Below are 13,965 nucleotides of genomic sequence, written 5' to 3'. Positions count from 1 at the left end.
AATGCTATTTAGTAAATATGTTCATCTTAGGTTTGAATTTGCCTTTTTTTTTTGGTGCTACAGCTGCAGCAGCTGAATCCTGTATGTTGAAATTTGGATGTTTTTCATTTTGGAAGATAGTGATAAATCCGAGAGTAGAATAGTTATTCCAACAAAAATGGTTTTCAAAAGTATGTATTTACATAAGAGAATAAATATGGCAGTATTGGGTTTTATTGCTTTTAACTAATAATTTAGCAGTTAGTTAGTATACAACCTGGTACTTATTCTCTGGCTATTCTATGTTGGATCTATGTTATCCAACTAGAGTGCCATGAGGCACTACTGTGATTATTTTATATGCTAATTTTAAGTTTTAAATGTACTAGTACTAGACAGACATTTTTCCAAAGAAGACATACAGATAGCCACTAGGAACATGAAGAGATATTCAGTATAGCTCATTAGTAGAGAAATGCAAATCAAATCTACAATGAGGTATAACCTCATACCACTCAGAATGGCCATTATCAAAAAGTCTACAAACAGTAAATGCTGGAGAAGGTGTGGAGAAAAAAGAACCCTCTTGCACTGTCAGTGGGAATGTAAACTGGTACAGCCACTATGGAAAACAGTATGGAGGTTCCTTAAAAAACTGAAAGTGGACTTACCATATGATCCAACAATCCCACTCCTGGGCATATATCCTGAGAAAATCAATTTGAATATACATGGCCCCCAATGTTCATAGCAACACTGTTTACAATAGCCAAGACATGGAATCAACCTAAATGTCCAATGACAGATGAACAGTTAAACAAGATGTGGTACATATATACAATGTAATATTACTCAATCATAAAATAGAATGAAATAATGCCATGTGGAGCAAAATGGATGAACCTAGAGGTTATCGTACTAAAAGAGGCAAATCAGAGAAATAAAAATATACCACTTATATGTGGAATCTAAAATATGATACAAATGAACTTGTTTGAAAGACAGAAACAGATTCACAGACATAGAAAACATACTCATGGTTACCAAAGGGGAAGAGGGTGAGGGATAAATTAGGAGTTTGGGATTAGCAGATACAAACTACTATATGTGAAATATATAAACAACAAGGTCCTACTGTACAGCACAGGGAAATATAGTGAATATCTTAGACTAAAGTTGAGAAGAATATAAAAAAGATTGTATTTATATATGTATGTATAATTGAATCACTTTGTTTTACACCAGAAACTAACACAAACTTGTAAATTAACTATAATTTTTAAAAACTGTACTCATATTGTGTGTATGCATTAAAAAATGACATACTTCTACTCAAATAAATTCCATTTCCTGTCTTGTCTGAATCACTTTTAAGCATCGAGTTCAAATAAGAGGGCCAAGACTGACCTATATGCCCCTTTGACTGAAGAAATATAAAATGCTTCCTCGCATAGGAACTGAGATATGGTAAGATTCCCTTTATCTTTCTCTTATTTCCCCATGGTGATCTCCTCTAACCTGTACCTGTGACCTGCACACATGAGGCCTGCAATGTAACACAGAAAGGCAGAAACAGGAGAGGGACAGAGGGAGGCTTGGGAGAGAACTTTGATGAGCACAGGCACCTCAGCACTTAAGTCACTACCGCCACCATTATTAAAATGCAATGGTTTGTACAAGCTGTCTTGGGAAAATTTTTTAAAAACATACAAAAACCTGAGGTATTTAAAAGCACTTTTCAGCTGTGTATGCATGTGTGTTTAGTTATTTTGTTTGGCCCAGAGAGAATTAAAGGGACCAAGGGAATGTTCACTCACCCTATCCAAATTTGTCATTTCGCAGTAAAATGTCATTTCTGATCACTGGTCTAGTTAAACATGTGCACAAAGCACATAATTGTCTGGGTTGATCTAAACAACACTTCCTCACATTCCTGGCAGGAGTTATGACCAGAACAGGACATTCATGAGAAAGCAGCCTTGGCCCACAGCATGCTCAGTGCAGAAAGGAATCCAGAAAGAGGATTTAGTGGAAATGAGGAAGTAGCTCTAAAAGAAATAGCATATAGTCACCTCTTCTTTGTACTCCTTTCAATGATGATTTTTATAAGAATGTTATTTTGTTTCCTATAGACTTGCCTTTAATAGTACCTACTTCCCCCTTAATTGTTCACTCAAATCTACATTACAACTGAATTAAAAAAGAACATTGAGGCATCTAGCTAGGAAAAGAGAATTTTGAAAGATAGAGAACAATACATTGCAATTTTAAGGAAAATTCCCCTGCTACTCCAGTCCAAACTGGTTTTGCTCTTCTTTGCTTTCTGCAACATTTTAATCTGCCCCACTGAATAATGATTGTCTACTCTATGGTATTTATGCCAGCTCAAAAGAGACAATAATATATAATCAAATAAGGCAATGTTCATGACTATGCTTTGTAAACAATAAAGTACTGTTTTGTGTATTTAAATTTACTTTGTATGTTACTTCTGGTTCTTAATTCATGTGATAATTACTTTAAAATTCTCTCATATCTAGCATTGCACTGGACAAAATGAGGGCCTATATTAGTGACTCACTAAATAATCATTAATTATATTTAAAAAAAATTATTATCAACCATTGAAGAGCATTATGACTCAATGCTAATATTCTTCAAGGATGATTCCTTTAATGTCAGATATACCTTCTGAGAGAAGCATTCAATTTGAAAGGTAAGAGTTTAATTTCCCTTGTTCCTAAATTCATGTTTCTTTTCTCCTTTGAATGAATTAATTAGATTTTTCAATTGGAAAATGACAATTTTTTCTACATTGTTACATAGGTTCTAAAGATACCAAAAGACTTCAACAAAAACAAAGTAATTTTAAAAATTGATTCCAATGACTATTAATAATCCCTGTAAAGTAATCTCCTTGAAGACAGAGACTCTTCTGATATTATCTTTGAATTGTTTTTGGAACCTGGGAAACTATATTATAGAGGCAGGCTTAATTAAAGTATGTTAAACAAATGAATAGAAGTCCTAGAGTAGGGAAGTGCATCTGTGACCAGCAGATCTTGTCTGTAACCATTGCTACCAAAAGAGAATTAGCATCATGAAAGCTATCTGGTTATCAAATGAGAAATAGCGTGCAAATGATTTTTATTTTAGAAATCAGACTTCCGGGTTAATAATCATGGAGCATAAATTTGTCTATTACAGATTTCCTATGAAAATGACTTGTTAACTTTCATTCTGTGATGGAGGTTTTATGTTGTACAACACTTAGGTTTGTTTTAATAAGGACATCCAGTCAGAATTGCTACATTATTGAATGTTGTCTTAATAACGAAAGTGTGCCTAAATTAATTGGAAAAGACAAAGCATATACAAAATAAAGAAGGCAGAAATATCAATGATAGCAGAAAAAATCTGTAACCTGGAGACAAAGGATTTCTTGATGCTAAACTCTTAAAAAATACTTCAAAAGAAGTATTATAGGGCACTTTTATAGGCCAACACTATACGCATTATCTTCCTATCTCCTTTGTTAAATACAGTTCCTATTCCCGCTCTGTACTGTTTCCCAAGATTTTCTTCTCCTCCCTCAATTTGCTCTATTTGTCCCATTTCTCATTGAGGCCAGCCCTAGAGTTTGAGTACAAGTCCGTATTTGCAGCTACACGCAGGAAATTTCTTTTTTAACATCTTATTCTCTTCTCAAATCCAAGAACAGAAAATATGAACTCATTCTTTCAAAATAACTGCTGTATTATACTACCTTACTTATTTTTCTCTTTGTTCAGTCACCTATTAGGAGAGCTTGGTCTCATTCTTCTTTTATTTGCTATAGCTAAATTCTCTCCAAAACATTTATCCTTTCAAACAGGTGTGGGATATTTGTAGGCATAAAGACACATTTACAAGAGCTCCCCTCCCTGATAGCAGTAAAGCTAACCAAAAGAACTTTTTAAAAAAAGAACAACTAAAACCATCTGTGCTGACCTTTAGAAAGGTCTTAACCTCATAATAAAAACCCAACAACATCATCAAGATATAAGTTCAGTCTGATTTACACAGGACACTAGTTTCTCAACACAGAACAATAATTGTCACTTAAGTGAAAGAAATAAAAATGTTGCAGAAACAAGCAAACACATGAATATGTAGGGCTTTAAAAATATTAATCCCTACTATCTAGAGAGGTGTAGTCTATAAACATGAATGGACTGTGGGAAAGAACAGAAATATTGTCTTGAGTCAATTCCTCAACTACAACTCAGCCAGAATCTGAGAAAGCCCTAAACTAAGCAGGTTCTTACTTGAGAGGGGTTATGATCTAAAAGCAGGTCTACAGTGAAACAAACTTCAGACAACGAATGACCAAACACTCAAGGACTAAAAACAGAGGTATAGAATGTCAATCTGGCTGACTTTTCATTCAGAAGTGGACAGACTGAAGCAGGAGAACAAACCAATTCCCAGTACCACCACCTGTACTGTTGTGGCATGTCAGGCTTGCTAAATGTGGAGCCTGGACTTCCAATAAACCCTGAGGGAAACAGCAGGAGAAATCTCTTTGACCACGTTACCTATGTCCCCACTTTCCTTCCTTTGGTCCTCAGAAAATGAATAAGAACTTAAGCCTGCAAACCTCCATCTATATAGTTTGTGAAGAGGAAGATCTGAAGGGAGTCATGGAGATGTCTCCCTCCTTATTTTAAGGAAAATAGAAAATAGATGGAGAAATAGTGGAAACAGTGACATATTTTATTTTGGGGGCCTCCAAAATCACTGCAGATGGTGATTACAGCCATGAATTTAAAAGATGCTTGCTCCTTGGAAGAAAAGTTATGACCAATCTAGACAGCACATTAAAAAGCAGAGACGTTACTTTGCCAACAAAGGTCCGTCTAGTCAAAGCTATGGTTTATTCCAGTAGTCATGTATGGATGTGAGAGTTGGACTCTAAAGAAAGCTGAGCGCCAAAGAATTGATGCTTTTGAACTGTGGTGTTGGAGAAGATTCTTGAAAGTCCCTTGGACTGCAAGGAGATCCAACCAGTCCATCCTAAAGGAGATCGGTCCTGAGTATTCATTGGAAGGACTGATGTTGAAGCTGAAACTCCAATACTTTGGACACCTGATGTGAAGAACTGACTCATTGGAAAAGACCCTGGTGCTGGTAAAGATTGAAGGTGGGAGGAAAAGGGGACGACAGAGGATGAGATGGTTGGATGGCATCACTGACTCAATGGACATGAGTTTGAGTAAACCTTGGGAGTTGGTGATGGACAGGGAGGCCTGGCATGCTGCAGTCCATGGGGTTGCAGAGAGTCAGACACGACTGAGCAACTGAACTGAACTGAGCAGAACATGTAGGTATGCCCCCAGTCAAAGTTAAGGAAGTTGCATGAGGGAAAGTACCATATGACTTTGTTCATCATTCTATGCCCAGTACCTCTGGCAGCACCTGGCATAAAGGGGGCTCCTTAAAACTTTGATGAACAAATTATATTACAGAAGGTAGGAGTATGGATTCTGAAGTTAGAGGGATGGTTAAGAGGACTACTTCTGCATCTTCTTGGCTTTGTGCCTTGGACAAATTATATAGTGCTCTATACTCTCATATATACAGTGCAAGTAATAGTAGTATTATCTTGTGGATATTAAAAGACATAACATATTTAAGATATTTAGCACATGACTCTGCTAGTTATTCTCTGTTTGGTCCCCCAGATTAGTTCTCAAGCAATGCCATTTTTCTTCTCTTACCTCTTCATATCAAGGAAGCCATAAGTGTTCCCCATTGTTGCTGGTCTCTGGGCTTCTCAACATCCTTTATTGGTTTCCTTAGTCCTGACCACAGCTCTGTAAAGGCTACTTGGGTAAACATTTCTTGAATCTTCTGAATTGGATTTTTTTTTTTTTTTGCTAATAGAATTTTGATGCAGGGCCTAGAAATAAAGAATAATTTAAAAAGGGTTAACTTTTGGTGGTGATAATTAGCAGGAGTAGTTGTATTGGTAGTAGTCATAGCAATAATATGGTAGTACCAGTAAGGATGGCGGCAACTGTTATTATTATTGTTATGAGCAGATCAAAATATAAAAGAAAATCTGATAAAGCAAAAAAAGTTCCTAAAATGAATATTACATTTCCTAAGATGGGAGACAAGCCTAAACCATAACAGTATTGCATTATCAAGAAAACTGAAGATGATGTGGAAATTTTTTATTCCAAATGTCTTTAAAATTTGATGTAAAATGATCCATCAATAAATACAACAATACTAAGGAGAAAACTAGTGAAGAAAAATGTTGTTCTAAAATAAAAGAATTAATTTTAAATCAGGACACATCCAGAAAATAGAATCAGTAACTGACTTGAGAACTTCATTTTAAAAATATCAAGAAAAAATTCTTAACTGAGAATTATAAAATAGACATTAGATTCCAATACATGGATACTTGATTTTCTGAAAAACAAAACAGAAAAAATATTTGAAGAAATACAAGAATTAAAATACTTTAATGAATTAACATGGTTCTTAATTCAGAAACTCACTGTCCATTAGAGACGAGAGAGACAAGACAGAGAAGGAGAGAGAGGTAATACTGGTGAATCATTTTCAATGATTTTAAAAGATCATTCATCCTGCAAGTAAAAGAAGTGGATCAACACAAAGATTAACAAGTGATATCAGACTTCTCTTTTAGAAATTTTGGATATAGGAAAGCAATAAAAAATATTATTAACAGGTATTGAATATAAAATTGTGAACTAAGAATTAAATATTCAATTAAGCTTTTCACATATCATTTTAGAAAAATAGGCTTGAATACATGATTCAAAAGTCTGCATGTGTCTGTTCTAAAAAATTTATTTGCAAGTGTATTCTAGTCACACCAAAAAATGCATTAAAATGAAGAATTCACAAATAAGCAAACCAACGGACTATACTGGTGAGTACGAGTTGATAAAATTGCTTTAATTTCTTTAACTATCATGGTAAAAAAATCAACAGATGTGTCTTTAAACTCATTTGTAAATGGAGAGATGTGTTTTAATGGGCAAAAGCAAACACTAAGGGAAAATATTAGATGATCTGTACCCTGCCGATTACTTAAGGAATGTTGTGTTGATTTGGGTTAGTGGATGAGGATGTCTATGATGCAGTCACAGGGGTAAAAAAAAACAAATAAAAGAGACTGTATCACAAAATATTAAACCCAAAGGAAAGAAAAATAAAATGAAGGATGTAAAGTCAAATATGCCTGTTAGTAATAGTTTTAAGTGAAATAGTCATCTTTAAAGACACTTTAGAAAGGAGTTAACACCTATTCTTCACCATAATCAAGTGGGATTTACCCCAGGTTTGCAAGGATTTTTCCATATCCACAGACCACAGACCAATCCACATTAACAAATTTAAGAATGAAAACCATATAATCATTTTAATAGGTGCAGAAAGAGTTCTTGATAAAATTCAGCATCCATTTTACGATAAAAGTCTTCAGAAAGTGGGCACAGAGGAAAGATACTTCAACACAATAAAGGCCATATATTAATATGACAAAACCACAGCTTGCTCCATGGAAGAAAGGTTATAACAAACCTAGACAGCATATTAAAAGGCAGAGACATCACTTTGCCAACAAAGGTCCATCTAGTCAAAGCTATGTTTTTTCCAGTACTCATGTATGAATGTGAGACCATAAAGAAGGCTGAGGGCTGAAGAATTGATGCTTTTGAATTGTGGTGCTAGGAAAGACTCCTGAGAGTCCCTTGGATAGCAAGGAGATCAAACCAGCCAATCCTAAAGGAAATCAACCCTGAATGTTCATTTGAAGGACTGATGCTGAAGCTGAAGCTCCAATATTTTGGCCACCTGATGCGAAGAGCTGACTCATTGAAAAAGACCCTGATGCTGGGAAAGATTGAGGGCAGGAGGAGAAGGGTTGGACAGGGGATCAGATGTTTGGATGGCACCATCAACTCAATGGACATGAGTTTGAGCAAACTCTGGGAGACTGTGAAGGACAGGGAAGTCTGGTGTGCTGCATCCCATGGGGTCGTAAATAGTCAGACACGACTGAGTGCCTGAACAACAACAGCTAACAAAATACTCAATGGTTAAAAGCTGATAGCATGTCCTCTAAGATCAATTATAAGACAAAGATTCCCCACTCTCATGACTTTTATTCAACATAGGTTTGTAAGTCCTTAGCTACAGCCATCAGACAAGAAAAATAAATAAAGTGAATCCAAACTAGAAGAAAGAACTAGACCTATAAATGCTTGCCTAAACATAAAATCCTAAAGACACCACTAGAAAACTCAAGCTCATAAGTGAATTCGATCAAGTTGCTGGATATATAACTATTATGTAGAAATCTGTTGCATTTCTGTACACTAACAATGAAATATCAGAAAGAGAAATTAAGGAAACAATCCCATTTACCATCACATTAAAAAGAATAAAAATGCCTAGGAACAAACCTACAGAAGCAAAAGCTCTGTATTACTAAAACTGTAAGATGCGATGAAAGAAACTGAAGATGACACAAACATATGGAAAGACATACTGTGTTTTGGACTGGAAGAATAAATATTATTAAAATGACCATACCACCCAAGGAGATCTACAGTTTCAATGCAATCCCTATCAAATTAACAGTTCCATTTTTCATAGAACAATAAAAAGAAGTTTAAATTTGAATGGAAACACAGAAGACCCTGAATAGCCAGAACAATCTAGAGAAAGAAAAATGGAGCTAGAGGAATCATGCTCCCTGACTTCAGACTATACTGTAAAGTTATGGTAAGTCAAAACAATATGGTACTGGTACATAGACACATAGATCAACGGAAAAGGATAGAAAGCCCAGAAATAAATCCACACACTTAGTTGCTCAGACAGTATAGAATCTGCCTGCAATGTGGGAAACCTGGGTTTGATCCCTGTTTTGGGAAGATCCCCTGGAGGAGGGCAGGGCATCTGACTCCAGTATTCTTGCCTGGAGAATCCCCATGAACAGAGGAGCCTAGCAGCCTATACAGTCCATGGGGTCACAAAGAGTCAGACATGACTGAGAGACTAAGCATAATGCACCATGATCAATTAATCTATGACAAAGGATGCAAAAAATACCACTTCAATAAGTGGTGTTGGGAAAATTAGACAACTACATGTAAAAGAATGAAATTAGAACATTCTCTAACTCCCTATTAAAAAAAAAGATCTCAAAATGTATTAAAGACCTAAATGTAAGACCAGATACTATTAAGCTCCTAGAGGAAAACATAGGCAGAACACTCCTCAACATAAATCACAGCAGTATTTTTAGGGGGGATTTGTAGGCCACAGTGAAGCAAGAACTTCTAGATGTGCAAGCTGGGTTTCAAAGAGGCAGAGGAACCAGAGATCAAATTGCTAACATTCATTGGATAATGGGGAAAGCAAGGGAGTTTCAGAAAACATCTACTTCAGCTTCATTGACTATGCTAAAGCCTTTGACTGTGTGAATCACAACAAGCTATGGAAAATTCTTAAGGAGATGGAAGTACCAGACTACTTTACCTCTCTCTTAAGAAACCTGTATGTGGGTCAAGAAGCAACAGTCAGAACCGGATATGGGACAACTCATCCTGGAATGTGAAGTCAAGTGGGTCTTAGGAAGCATCACTACAAACAAAGCTAGTGGAGGTGATGGAATCCCAGTTGATCTATTTCAAACCCTAAAAGATGATGTTGTGAAAGTGCTGCATTCAATATGCCAGCAAATTTGGAAAACTCAGCAATGGCCACAGGATTGGAAAAGTTCAGTTTTCATTCCAATCCCAAAGAAAGGCAATGCCAAAGAATGCTCAAACTACCCCACAATTGCATTCATCTCACACGGCAGTAAAGTAATGCTCAAAAATCTCCAAGCCAGGCTCCAGCAATATGTGAACCATGAACTTCCAGATGTTCAAGCTGGTTTTAGAATAGACAAGGAACCAGAGATCAAATTGCCAGCATCCGCTGGATCATAGAAAAAGCAAGAGAGTTCCAGAAAAACATCTATTTCTGCTTTATTGACTATGCCAAAGCCTTTGACTATGTGGATCACAATAAACTGTGAAAAATTCTGAAAGAGATGGGAATACCAGACCATATGACCTGCGTCTTGAGAAATCTGTATGCAGGTCAGGAAGCAACAGTTAGTACTGGTCATGGAACAACAGACTGGTTCCAAATAGGAAAAGGAGTACATCAAGGCTGTATATTGTCACCCTGCTTATTTACCTTATATGCAGAGTACATCATGAGAAACACTGGGCTGGATGAAGCACAAACTGGAATCAAGTTTTCTTGGAGAAATATCAATAACCTGAGATATGCAGATGACACCACCTTTATGGCAGAAAGTGAAGAAGAACTAAAGAGCCTCTTGATGAAAGTGAAAGAGGAGAGTGAAAAAGTTAGCTTAAAGCTCAACATTCAGAAATCTTAAATCATGGCATCCAGTTCCATCACTTCATGGCAAATTGATGGGGAAACAGTGGAAACAGCGTCATGCTTTATTTGGGGGGGCTCCAAAATCACTGCAGATGGTGACTGCAGCCATGAAATTAAAAGACGCTTACTCCTTGGAAGAAAAGTTATGACCAACCTAGATAGCATATTAAAAAGCAGAGACATTACTTTGCCAACAAAGGTCCGTCTAGTCAAGGCTATTGTTTTTCCAGTAGTCATGTATGGATATGAGAGTTGGACTCTAAAGAAAGCTGAGCACCAAAGAATTGATGCTTTTGAACTGTGGTGTTGGAGAAGACTCTTGAGAATCCCTTGGACTGCAAGGAGATCCAACCAGTTCATCCTAAAGGAGATCGGCCCTGAGTGTTCATTGGAAGGACTGATGTTGAAGCTGAAACTCCAATACTTTGGCCACCTGATGCGAAGAGCTGATTTATTTGAAAAGACCCTGTTGCTGGGAAAGATTGAAGGCAGGAGGAGAAGGGGATGACAGAGGATGAGATGGTTGGATGGATCACCGACTCAATGGAGATGAGTTTGATTCGGCTCCGGGAGTTGGTGATGGACAGGGAGGCCTGGTATGCTGTGGTCCATGGGGTCCTGAAGAGTTGGACACGACTGAGTGACTGAACTGAACTGAACTGACTGGTTCAAAACCGGGAAAGGTGTACAAGACTGTATATTGTCACCCTGTTTATTTAACTTATATGCAGAGTATATCATGTGAAATGCTGGGCTGGATGAAGCACAAGCTGGAATCAAGATTGTCAGGTGAAATATCAACAACCTATGAAGTGCAGATTATACCAATCTAATGGCAGAAAGTGAAGAGGAACTAAAGAACCTCTTGATGAAGATCAAAGAGGAGCATTAAATGCTTGCTAAAAACTCAACATTCAAAAAACTAAGATCATGGCATCCAGTCCCATCATTTCACGGCAAATAAAAGGGGAAAAATTGAAAGCAGTGACAGATTTTATTTTCTTGGGCTCTAAATTCACTGCTGATGGTGACTGCAGCTATGAAATTAAAAAATGCTTGCTTGTTGGAAGGAAAGCTATAACAAACCTAGACAGTGTATTAAAAAGCAGAGACATCACTTTGCTGACAAAGGGCTGTATAGTCAAAATTATGGTTTTTGCAGTAGTCATATGGATGTGAGAATTGGCCCACAAATAAGACTGAGCACCAAAGTTTGGTGCTTTCACATTGTGGTGTAGAAGACTCCTGAGAGTCCCTTGGATAGCAAGGAGATTAAAGCTGTCAATCCTAAAGGAAATCAACCCAGAATATTCACTGGAAAGACTGTTGCTGAAGCTCCAATACTTTAGCCACCTGATGTGAAGAGTTGACTCATCGGAAAAGACCTTGCGCTGGAAAAGATTGAAGGCAAAAGGAGAATGGAGCAGCAGAGGATGAGATGGTTAGATACCATCACTGACTCAATGGACATGAATTTGAGAAAACTTCAGGAGATAGTGGAGGACAGAGGAGCCTGGTAGGCTATAGTCCATGGGGTCACAAAGAGTTGGATATGACTTAGCGACTGAACAAGAGCCTAGAATAATGAAAATAAAAACAAAAATAAACAAATGGGGCCTAATTAAATTTAAAAGCTTTTGTGCTTAAAGAAAACCATAAACAAAATGAAAAGGCAATCCACCAAATGTGAGAAAATATTTGCAAATGATGTGACTGACAAGGGATTAATTTCTAAAATATTCTATCAGCTCAAACAGCTTAATATAAAGAAAAACCCAATTAAAAAATGAGGAGAAAATAGGCAGTTCCAAAGTCTAAATAGCAGTCTAAACAGGCAGTTCTCCAAGGAAGACATATAGATGGCCAATAGGCACATGAAAAGATACTGAATATTCCTTATTACTAGACAAATGCAAATCTAAGCTGCAATGATGTATCACCTCACACCACTCAGAACGGCCATCACCAAAAAGTCTCCATTAATAAATGCTGGAAAGGGTCTGGAGAAAAGGGAACTCTCCTACACTATTGGTACGAATGTAAATTGTTGCAGTCACTATGGAAAACAGTATGGAGGTTCTTTAAAAAATTGAAAATAGAGTTACTGTATGATCCTGCAATCTTACTCCTGGGCATGTATCTGAAGAAAACTCAAATTTGAAGATAAATGCACCTCAGTGTTCATGGCAGAACTATTTACAATAGCCAAGACATGGAAGTAACCTAAATGTCCATCAATCAATGGTGATGGATAAAGAAGATGTGATATATATATACACACACACTGTGGAATATTACTCAGCCATAAAAAAGAGTGAAATAATGCCATTTACAGCAACATGAATGGACCTAGAGAAATATTGAGTAAAGTGAAAAAGAGGAAAAACAAATATCATATGGTATCACTTATATGTGGAATTTAAAAACAATGATACCAAGGAACTTATTTACAAAACAGAAATGACTCACAGACAAAACAAATAAATTTTTGGTTACCAAGGGGACATTTATTTCCTTTCTAAAATTGCTTGTTCTGAGTCTCATTTGTGTGTGTATTTATAATATTTGGTGTTCTTTTTTACTTTTTCTTTCCTTTAAATATTATTGGGCATTTTTCTGTCACTCAGCATGTTACTTGTAACAATTTGGTCCTTTGCAACCTTGCTTTTAAGGTTTGTTAAAGCGATTCTGGACAGTCTTTAGTCTAGGCTTAATTTGGCCCCATCACTGAGGCAATATTTTATTAGGACTGACAAATTTTCTGCATACTAGTAAGGCTTTCTACCCTAGCTGCTGGGAGTACAAACTATGCTTGTCCCTGTGTACACTCTTGGCATTATTTTGCTTATTCCTTTCCAGTGATTCTTTCACCAGTGTTGGGCTGCTTCCTAATACACAGGTGCAGATCAACACTGAGCCAGTAAATTGAGGGGACATTTCAGCACATCTCCTACACTCCCTTCATACAGTTCTCTCCTTCCTGGTACTCAGCCTTGCAAATCCTATTTATCTTGGCTTTTCCTGAACTTTAAATTCTTAAACTCAGCAAGTCTTCCACATTCTGTCTTCCTTCTGTTGACATTCAGAAACTTGCTCTGAGAGCATTCATAGGTCTCAATTTACTTGTTTCCCTTTTCTTACAAACCACTGACCTGTGTTATCTGTTGTTCAATGCCTGAGAACTGTTGTTTCATATATTCTGTATGGTTTTCTAGTTGTGCAATGTGGGAGATAAATCCCCATCTCTGTTATTCCATCATACAGACACAGATGTCACCATGCTAAAATCAGACAAACTTGGATTTAAGTACAAATCTTTAAGGTAGAGTGTTACAATTATAACTCATCACCCATTTCACAAATTTTGACTGTCTACCATGTGCTGACACTTTTCTGTAACTGAGTAATTTTAAAAGAGTCAATATTTCTGCTCTCAAAATATTTCTAATAGAATGCAGAAATAGACTAATAAATATCTCAAAATAAAATGATTAATAG

The 13,965-nt window shown here is 36.6% G+C and overlaps 1 protein-coding gene across 1 annotated transcript in view; it reads right to left on the bottom strand.

Annotated features, from left to right (window-relative positions):
- The window catches only part of MME (membrane metalloendopeptidase), a 310,407-nt gene extending 296,659 nt beyond the window's left edge, over positions 1-13,748 (bottom strand). The window contains exons 1-2 of the mRNA XM_081532121.1: positions 13,620-13,748; positions 5,739-5,920 (exon numbers count right to left, since the gene is read on the bottom strand). The gene's annotated coding sequence lies outside the window, so the exon portion shown is untranslated. The remainder of the gene's footprint in view (positions 1-5,738; positions 5,921-13,619) is intronic.
- Positions 13,749-13,965: the final 217 nt, after the last annotated feature.

Source organism: Giraffa tippelskirchi, chromosome 2 (assembly GCF_054371585.1).
Source record: "Giraffa tippelskirchi isolate mGirTip1 chromosome 2, T2T-mGirTip1v1.2.pri, whole genome shotgun sequence".
Classification (NCBI taxonomy): domain Eukaryota; kingdom Metazoa; phylum Chordata; class Mammalia; order Artiodactyla; family Giraffidae; genus Giraffa; species Giraffa tippelskirchi.
Note: the sequence above shows the minus strand (reverse complement) of the source record. Positions and strands in the feature narration are given on the sequence as shown.